This window comes from Oryzias latipes, chromosome 1 (genome assembly GCF_053564925.1).
Source record: "Oryzias latipes strain Hd-rR chromosome 1, Olatipes_Hd-rR_3.1".
Lineage (NCBI taxonomy): Eukaryota > Metazoa > Chordata > Actinopteri > Beloniformes > Adrianichthyidae > Oryzias > Oryzias latipes.
The window spans coordinates 1,897,434-1,904,859 of NC_136237.1; positions in this window are offsets into that span (position 1 = coordinate 1,897,434).

The following is a 7,426-nucleotide window of genomic DNA, read 5'->3' on the forward strand; positions in this document are numbered from 1 at the left end:
ATTACAATAAGGAATCTGAGTCACACTGGTTCCAAACGAAAGGACAGACTTGGTGAACAGTCAGACTATTGTTTCCCAGACGACCCTCAGCTTCATCAAAACCACAAACCCTTGTCTGGTTATTGGATCGGTCCGTGCCCACGGGGGCTGGGGCTACCTCCTGGACAAAGTTCTGTTTGACCAAACAAGTGTGTTGCAATGAGAACACTGCTGAAGTAATACACCATATCTGACGCAGGCCTGTACTTCTAAGGTTAAAGGTCAAAGTTGAGAGTTTGGGAGGGCTGATCAGCAGCAAATGGCAGGTCCAAACCCGTTCTATCTGCTGCTTCAGGCTGCAGAGCTCCTTCCCTGGGGAGAACCAGGCTTTGCTCTTTCAGTTTTTAGAGGCACTTCAGAGCTGGGGTGGGGGGCTGGTGTGCGTGTTCGCCCTCTGATCCGCTAACCCGCCCCCTCACTTCACAAACTGTGCAGAGCTGAAGGAGAAAGTAAAGATTCCCATGTGACTGTTGAACAGAACGATAGAAGATGTTCTTGGTGGAAAACGAAGGTTGTTCCTCACAAGCAGGAAAGGATTCGATTGAATCCTCCTCCCTCTGGCTTTGTGGACATTAACAAGATCTGGGTTTCTGCTGAAGCTCCATATAAACAAAGGTCCAGATAACACACACACACACACACACACACACACACACACACACTGAAACACACACCTACACGCTCAGAGAGGCTTTGTCACGTTATCACAAGGCATTACATTAGTTTACCGTAACAAAACTGGACCGTTTACAGAGAATAACATCTTATTTATGCTCTTCTTATGGGTCTAGAGAGGGATTAAAGCGATCAGTCATTGTTACTGTTCAGTCAGCGCGATGGCTTGGCACTAACCCAGTCAACCCTGAGCACTAAGGAGGGAACCGGTGAGGGGGAGACTTCCCCAGGAAGTGACAGGGCTGGAAAGGCGAGGCCTGGGTCACCTGATCTGACGGCCGCGTTTATAGAAAACACAGAGAACAAAGTCACTTCCTGTCATTATTGTAGAGCTCAGCTGAAAAGCTCAAATCAAGTTTTCACAACGGTTAAATGTTCCCCTCTTTAATGCATGCAACAGGAAGTGGCAGTATTATTTTTTCTGTGGTTACCCTTTCTATGCATGCTTGACCTAGATCGACCTCTAGCTGGTTGGTTTGGTAAACCATCAGTTCCCAGCTAAGGTCACCGGGAGGTGTGTCAGATTTGTTACAGTCCAGCCCGGATCGATTTTACTCCAATCTGGTTTGAGCAAAACTGTCTGCAGCTTAAAACAGCCGAGCACCAACAGGCCTCACAGAGTACGATGCATTTGAGCAGCAAAGAAGCGCTGCCTTCTAGCACTGAGCAGAAACCGACAATCCACCGGACCAGTCAGAGAAAAGGACAAAAAACAAAACGTTCAGTGACAACCGACGGTCGGAGCATCAGGAGAGTCCCAGCGGTCTGGACTGAAAACTGCATAAAGGTATCTCAGGTTCACCTGAACCTTAACCGTGAGATTACTCGAAAAGGACTTTAACCATAACGCCAACTTCCTATGAATGATTACCTTTTATTTTGAAAGGCCAACAATGTCAAGCGTTGACTCATACACTGAGTCTCTCATATCATCAACAACATGTCTACCTGGTGGAGGTCTGGTAGCTTTCCTCCTTTCCATGGAACATTGAGGAGGGCACATTTGTAACTTAGATATTTAGTGGTGTAGGCCTACACCTTAGTCCCAACGGGCCCTTACAGGTGGATACACCACCTGTCTGCGGGTGATAAATGGTCAAACCTGAGTCACGCAGGTGACCCGCATGAAATATCAAAGTCGTAGGCCGCCCAGTGAACCCATACAGAGAAAATGTTCATTTTTTTTCTACGTTCATGCTGCAGTGACAGGTTTCAGCGAACACTTGTCCAAAATATAAGAGTGAATAAGGGGGAGTAGGTGAGATGCAGGCGTGTCGTACTGATTTGTCTTTTTTTCAGCCCCCAAAGCCTGTACAAGGAGCACGTTGGTGCTGTTCACCTGAAACGTGTGCGCTCCTTGCTGCAGCCTGACTGTTAGAAATGAGGAAATTAGCCAATCAGGGTGTCGTTTGTGTGGGCATTTTGTACGTCTTGAGTGCGTGTAACTTCCATTAGGCTTACGAATACTTCATGAAACACTAACCACACGCACAACATGGTACATTCCATTCATTATGACATTATTATTATGACACCCATTCTGATCATCTTTTGGTCTATTTTTAAATCGTTCCCATGATTCTGCAGTTTTTAGGTACACTTAAATAAAGTGTAGTTTCTAGGACATACAGTTGGTTTTCTATGAACTGACCCCAAAATGGATTCGGGGGGGTTCTGAAGATGTATGGCTATGTTTTTTAAATCATCCTCCAACCACTTTACTTTACCCTGTTTTTCTGGACCATGCTCCCTGTCGACCATGAATCCCTGAAAGGAAATACAAACTATAAGAAAAGGAAAGTTTGGCCTCCAACACAAAAGGGGTTTATACAAATACACCCCCCCCCTGTGTCTGAAGCTACATAATCCCCAAATGTAACAGCTCTCCAAACTCCTTCAGTTTATGTTTTAACACCATCCATCATCTGAATCCCCTTCAGGGTCACAGGGGGCGGCCAACCCTGCTGCTGCTGGGTGAAGGTGAGATTCTGTTCCCTGAACAGGTCACCACAACCTGTGGAGCTGGTCATTGGACCATGGGAGGAAACCGGAGTCCCCAGAGAAAACCCACGCGTGCACGGAGAGAACATGCACACTCTGCACAGAAAGGTCAGAGCGGTGGGATTTGAACCACAGCCTTTCTGCAGGAAGACATCAGCAAATAGATAGACGGCCCTTTCAAAATAAAATACATCCTGTCTCAGAAACAATCCTCCTGCTGCAGCAGATTTACTTGAATCCCAAAAGCAAGAAAGTCAACTTTATGTAATCTAAATAGGTGCTTTTTGGCATATTCTAATGACAAATCTCTTAGACAGTACATTGTTAACATCATTTTATCTGACTTGTTCAAAATCTAAGCAGAAATGACAAAACAAAAAACAACTAAAAAAATGTAACCAAAAACTACAAACTCATAATTTATCTAAATTGTTTCCATGTTTTTTTTCAAAGCCTAAAGAGCCGTAATGGATGAATGAAGAAGCTGCATTTGGCTCCGGGGCCTCATGTTGAAGGCCTCTGGGACAGAGGCTCCAGAAAGCTGACTGGGGTTTTATAACGTTTATTTCAAGTCTGCCTTTTTTTGTAGCCAGAGGAAAGTGAATGTTGGGGACGGCATCAGTGTGATCATGATGCATTCCCTCTTTCCGCGTGGAAAGATCCTGTTTTGTGTGTTTTCCAGCGGTTCTGTTATTCCATGATGAACTTTCCACCACACTACTTGATGGACTCCAACGTCTTCTGACAGAGTGACACAGTCATGAATTCAGTTCTGATCCAAGAATAGAGCTATGAGAGCCAGAGTTGAGTCACTCTTTCAGCATCAGACGGCAGCTCTGGCTTTACGTGTGCTTTGTCCCCATGAGGGAAACTCTCTCATGACCCGCTGACTTGGAGAAACATACATTCATTTGGGCCAAAGCTTCTTCACTATGTCAGACAGATCCATCACATTTAAAGCAAAGTACAAGAAACTGTGAGACTTTTGTTTTATATTATGATGTAAAAATATATTTTTGGGTTATTTTCCACTCTTACAGTTAGAATGAAGTCAAATAAAAACCTTATTTTACAGTTACATGGGTCAATGGAAGGATTATTATTATTTTTTTTTGCCTGTCTATAATCACCCTCCTACCTTCTTTCCCGTCCGGTCCAACAAAAACACTGTTAAAAATATAATTAATATGAATAAAGTTTAGTATAAATTACAAAAGGGGTTTATTCAAATATACCCCTTGTGTGTCAGAAGATTCATAACTACTATTGTAAAAGTAAAATCTGTCCAACACAAGAGGCCCTCAGCTCTTATCTGTCTGCTCAGCTGTTGGACGGTTAAAAAAAAGATGTTTATCGTTTTTTTTCCACTATTAAAGTTAAAATTAAATCAAATGAAAGACCGCATTTTACAATTACCTTACATGTGTCAATGGAAGGATTATTAGCAATGCAAATGTAGTTTATATAACCAGCCACCTCCTTTGCATTCATCCCCTGAAGTGCAGGAAGGCGACGACAGTTGAAATTGATGTTATTTTATTCAAATGACAGTGTGTCAAGCTCTCACATGACAATCACATTTATAGTGTGCACTGAGGCCAAACCACACACGTTTCTCAATGCTGCTACGATCCCCCTGACGGATCACATTTTTCCCACACGACTCATCTTTTTAGAAAGACTGATGATCATGCTGTGCAGATGTCAGATGATTGCAGGATTCCTGCTCGACGACAGCCGCCAAGCGCATACCGGTACGCAGATCCAGAGTGGTTGATTCTTTTCCTGGAAGCGATTATCGGTGGCTCAACAAATCACGCTCCTGCTCAGTTCTGCTTCCTGCAAAAAAAGACAAAAACTAAAAAAGGACGCAAACAGGTCACTGCAGCCAAAGGCAAAGGGCTCCAAACAGTCTCATTTCCTGCAGACAGAAAGGGTTTTGTTTACTGGAAAGTGCGGAGGTGACATAATTTGCTATCTTCCTTTCCACATGTGAGCGTTATTTGTGTCTCCATGTGTCTCTTCATGTGTCTCCATGTGTCTGGCTCTACCATCTGCAAGCATGACAGAAAATACAGGCACAAAGTCAAGAGGAGGCTTCAGAGAAACGAGAAAACAGATCACATTGGAAACTTTCTGTTCCTCTGAGCAAGAACTGAAAGTTCAGCCGCGATTGGGCCACACCGGCTGCTGAGATGTACAAAAATCCAACACAAAGACCGCAATCTAACGCCAGTAGCATACACTTCAACCCTTTTTCACAGTGTGGTGAGATCACTGCCAAACACAGAGCAGTAACTACGACCAGTGGGACCAAACACTCAGATCTAATCAACCTTCGTCCACTTCTCATCAGATGAGAATGCAGAAGTTGACTCCAATTTGCAAAGTTTGTGCATTTGCCTGTTGTTCATGCGTTTTCTGAACCCAGATCAAAAGCAGAAGCAGATGTCAGCTGACTCTGTGTATCTGTGTACTGACTTAGGGTCAGCAGAGCTACCGAGCTCAACTTTCAAAAGTTCAAGAGTTGTAGTGAAAACTCTGCAAATGAACTGTTGGGGGGGGGGGGGGGGGGGGGGGGTTCCAAAACCAGAACATTTCCAGGATGTGGGTAAAAATGTGCTTCAACAAAGGCGGTGAACCAGCAGTGAACCCAATAAACATCGAGAGTGGAAAGTGTCTGAAGTAGAACAGGAGTTGGAGGAAGTACGGCAAACAAACACAGCAATGATTTCATCCACGCTCCTCAGAAGAAACCACCATAATGATCCGTTTATTGTTTTGTCACCCCAACATGACCGCAGTCAAACATGGGGGGTTGTGTGTAAACACAGATACTTAGAGACAGCAGGTGAAAGCATAAAGAAATTAAAAAGAAACACAGCAAGACAGATGAGATGAAGATGTCAGCCTTCCTGCTGAATAAGCAGGTTGACTGAGAGACAACAAGTTGTCTCTGTGCTTTCTGACCACAAAGTTCATAAAATGTGATCATGTGACGCATGCAGAGGACTATAAGGTCTGGTTGACTCGCTTCGCTTCATCCATCCATCCATTTTCAGAACCCCCCCCCCCATCCCCTTCAGGGTCATGGGGCCAATCCAGCTGCTGTTAGGTGAAGGTAGGGTCCAACGTGAACAGGTCGCCAGTGTGTCACAGGGTCACACAACCACACACACACGTCTAGGGACAATTAGAGTCACCACGGCCCCACTGTACAGCCCTCAATCCCTTTAACGCCACAGCGACCAGTGAAACCCCGTCTGACTAAATGGAGGTTTTTAAAGTATTTGCTGAACTTTTAAAACTTTTACAAAATGCTGGTAATACATATTTGGATATAATGGTTCAGGTTAGACTGGAAGACCCACTGGGGGCACTGCGCTGCACCTTGGGGGGTGGGGCTGCCTGGCAGTGGTCCCCCCTCCCATTGATTACCACATGGCTTCAGGCTCCTCCTCTCTTGGTTTTAACTGTACCTTAATCATGTGGGGCCCCTTTGTGTGGGGGGGGGGCAGTTTTAAATGCACCCTTTATTACACACATCCCTTACCCCCACACACAGTACACTCCAACACATACACACACACACACACACACACACACACACACACACATGGTACACAAGGAAGGTGGGGCCTGTTAAACTTACCCTACACCTTCCCTGGGTGGGGGAACCAGGCCTTGAATGGTGTTGGTCGTGTCCCTTGGGTGTTGGCGTTCTAGGCCCGGCGGCCCTCTCTCCATGCAGGGAGAGGGGGTCCCTGAGTCCTCTGGCAAGAGCCTGGTGGGGTCTGTGTGGTGTGGGTTCTGGTCCTTGCCCCTGAGCGTTGGACCTCTCCAAATTCCAAACAGTGGGGGAGTCTGGTCGGGCCATTTTTATCACGCTTTTTGCAGTTCTCTGGTGGGTGGGGCCTTATGCCGGGTTTCTTGATGCAGTGGGGGGGTTGTTCTCTGACTGAGCTGGGGGCTTGCACTCTCCGCCCCTGTGCGCCCCCACTTCTCTCTGGCACTGAAGGCCCTTGTGTCCTTCTGGCCCTGGTCTGGGTGGCTGAAGTTGGGTTACCTGGCAGGCGGATTCCCTCGATCTACTCTCCTGCGCCGGTGTCCGGGGGGGGGGGGTGGGGGGGGGGGGTCGGGGGGGGGGGGGGCTGCTATAGTGCACTCTATAGTCAGTATGGACAGATTGGGACACAACCTATGCATGATGTATTCAATGACACACGGCCGTGACATCATTCATTTCTCGGCTCCACAGTTGTAGGACTTTGGAAGCTCAACAGTTCCTCGGATCCTTTTTTTCACGCAGCAGCTGTTCAGGTCGTGGTAATCTGGTATGGATTTGATCCCTGCTTTCATGTTTTCACTCCTGGGAGGGCAAAGGGGAACATAGATATGGGAAGGATTTGAATAGCAGTGTGTGTCGCATGCAACAAAGGCTGCATTAACACACTGCCAGGAAACTGAGATCTCATTCTGTTATCTCTACAAAAGTATGTTTACTTTGCCTCCCTTTCAAATGAAATAAAAGACTTTTTATTCTTAAAATAAAGTTTCATTTTTTTCAATGGAAAATTATTCCTGTGATGGATCTGTTTGTATGTTACCTCTGCTTTCTTTTAAAAGTAGGAGCTCAGACCACTGACTGTATGTGAGGACTTGGAAGTGCCAACTGTATGAAAGGTGATCACGAAGGACACAGGCTCTACAT